At 30.2% G+C, this 2975-nt stretch overlaps 1 protein-coding gene across 1 annotated transcript in view; it reads right to left on the bottom strand.

The window, feature by feature from the left end:
* Positions 1-1824, bottom strand: part of LOC106681395 (uncharacterized) — a 48275-nt gene extending 46451 nt beyond the window's left edge. The window contains exon 1 of the mRNA XM_067048664.1: positions 1642-1824. The gene's annotated coding sequence lies outside the window, so the exon portion shown is untranslated. The remainder of the gene's footprint in view (positions 1-1641) is intronic.
* Between the last annotated feature and the right edge of the window lie 1151 nt (positions 1825-2975).

The following is a 2975-nucleotide window of genomic DNA, read 5'->3' on the forward strand; positions in this document are numbered from 1 at the left end:
CCAATCTATAGAGGAAGCCTCATTTCCTACGTTTCTATCAGAGCCTAAAAGTATCTTGTATCTTAGTGATGCATACCTGCAACAATCTGCTAGTAATGTAAGGCAGTCTCTGGGGCCTGTTTCCTGGCTCATCTTGGACTACTCCACATATCTTAAGATGTCTTTTAAGTTTGCAATGACCTGTAAGAGCTCCTCTATTAATAATCGGAGTTCGTTTCTGTTTAGGCCTACCACTCTGAAATCTAAATGATCTCCATTTAATTTTACTTTTAGGTATAAATTATATTTTAAATTTAAAAAAATAATGTTTTAATCTTAAAATAATACATTCATCTTTAAAATAACAGTGGCATAATAAATTATTAATAATATGCAAAAGTGATTATGCATATTTTGTTATACGCTTGGACCAAAAACCATGCTAAAAATTTATACCATTTCTGTGCAGAAAGATTTGTGAAGACACAAATTTTGCTTGTGTTTTGTTTCATTTTAGCCTGATTTTCTACTATTATCACAATGTTAAAATGGATCATTCTATAAATTTGGTCCTATTAAGTCATCTTTTCGAAAACTACGGATTGTTCAATTATGTTGCTTCTTTTTTGTTTTGTTTTTCAGTCCCTGATGTCAAATATGGGAGCAGTAGTTGTTGTAACAGGATCGGACCCAGATATGTTGATTTTATTAGCGACTCTCGCTAGAGAAAACAGGGAAATCATATTTTTATGTACGGAAAGCCTGCATTCATCCGACTAAAAATGTAACAATATTGTCACATTAACGAAGCAGTAAAGTGATATTAGAAACATTATTTTGTTTCCACATACAATGATAGGATGCGATACAATAACCTGCTTTAATGGTTTAGCAAAGATAAAAAGCAGTTGAAATGATCAAATTTTCAACAGAAGCTCTGCGACTAGCTTCATTATATTTCACATAAAGATGCACCAAAAGAACAACTCCTAATAAATGGAGAAGATTCGGACTTGAGCTGTATGGACTTATATCAAGAGTATCTTCGCAAGAGTAAAAAAAGTTAGGCGATAGCTTTTCAGTTACAGTAAGGAACGACGTGTATGAAAGTTAGAGGGTGTAAGTAATGGTGGAAGAATGATGTAATTACATCAGCCTCAGAAAAAAAGCTCTATTCTAGAAACATCTCGAAAACGTTCTCTGGTTAGTACGAGATAGTTCTAGAATGATGTATGCATTTTTTCAATTATTAAAATATTATGTTAATTTGTTTTTATTTATAAATTATCACAGTTTAAGCGATGATTTATACTTAAACCTTGAAATTCAGGTACCTACTTATCCTTTAGTAATGTTGAGGGAAATTTACACTAGCGCATGGACTTGTCAACCTTGTTTTTATCAAAATGTTGCTGCCAACACGTTCAATAAAATTAATAAATGTATCAATTATGTATTTCACGCTCATAATTGTTTATTCATAAATAGTAAGGATTTATTTTGTTTGATTATAGATTAGTTTTTCTTTTCTTATCTTTAAAATTAATTTTGAGTTTACATGTCACATGTTCACATTAAATCACTATATAAAGGTTTCATGAAGCACTTCCAATACAATACACACTAATTCTCTAATTCAAGGACTATCAACACGAGACTTACCAGATACGAGACGACGTTTACGAAGGAGCTGGAATTAGGGACCTCCTAAATTCATTTTAAAATTTCAATTGGGATCAAAAATTTCAATAAGGATGTCCTTAATCTTCATGCCTTCATTCCATTGTTTTTTTTTTCCTATTTATTCTTCTATAGAACATCTCATTCGCCTGTTGTAAAATATTATTTATAGTTGTGAATGAAATAAAGTAAAAAAAAAAAGAAGAAAAATTCACATGAGTTTCAAGTTTTACACTTTTTTTTAAAAATAATATTTCTTTAAATTTCAGCTGAGAATTTTTAGTTTTAATGTTGTTTTCTATTTCCTGAGATTTTTGATTTATTCTTTTAAAAGTTTACGTTTAAAATGTATAAAAAAAATTATGTTTTCATTTTTTAATGTTTTTCATCCATTACGGTGTAGGATGGTCAAGGTTTATTTTAAGCCCGTACCCTCTGTAAAAAAAAGAGGTATAAACCAAATTATAATTATGTATAAAAAAATATATCACTTATTATAGTTATAATAATACGTTAATGTATTATACTAGTATATATTTATTTCCATTATTTAATAATAAAGGAGTTTACGAAAAAAATATAATTTCTAAGGTGAGCTAGAAAGGTTAGGCATTGGCCACAATTACTGGACCATTTTAACCTCAATTACATAACTCTTGAGATTTAACACCGGAAACCACCAATTACAACATAATTTCTCTTTTTTCTATGGTTGTAAAGAAAAACACTAAATATTCAAGGTAGTGTACATTCATGAGAACCAATGGTCATACAAAATTATCAGAACTTATATTTTATAGAAATTCTCTGTTTAATTGTAATTATACGAATAGTGGAAATGGATCCTCCTTGGTTTTCCAAAGGATGTTTGTTCATCTCAAAGTAGTAGGATGGTGATTAGAAAAAAATCATGGAGTACGGACTTTTCCTTCGCCACTTTCCTCAAAGGAAGAAAGTTTCCACTTTCCACCTCTGTAAAGTTGGTCCACCCATCTTCTCAATTGTTTATTTTTTTTTTTTGGGTTTTGTTGGCCCCCTCCCTCAGGGTTCTAGAGTTCTCAATTATTTACAGAAATAGTTCTCTTGTTTAAAACATGAAGAATATAATTCAAAGATGCGCCCAAACAACCTCAAGTTTTGTGCTACTTTGACACCTATAACTCTTTTGGTACCAACTTTAGAACTTTGATTATTAAGGATAATTTTTAGAACTTCTAAAAAACGACTAAACTTTTTGATCGAAAATTTTCATACTGAGAAGTATTGAAAATTAAAAATTCTTCGGGTTCTGGTAGCTCCCGTAATAGTTCTAGAGT

The sequence above is a fragment of the Halyomorpha halys genome, unplaced genomic scaffold, assembly GCF_000696795.3.
Source record: "Halyomorpha halys isolate HHAL.00 unplaced genomic scaffold, Hhal_1.1 Scaffold20.1, whole genome shotgun sequence".
NCBI lineage: Eukaryota > Metazoa > Arthropoda > Insecta > Hemiptera > Pentatomidae > Halyomorpha > Halyomorpha halys.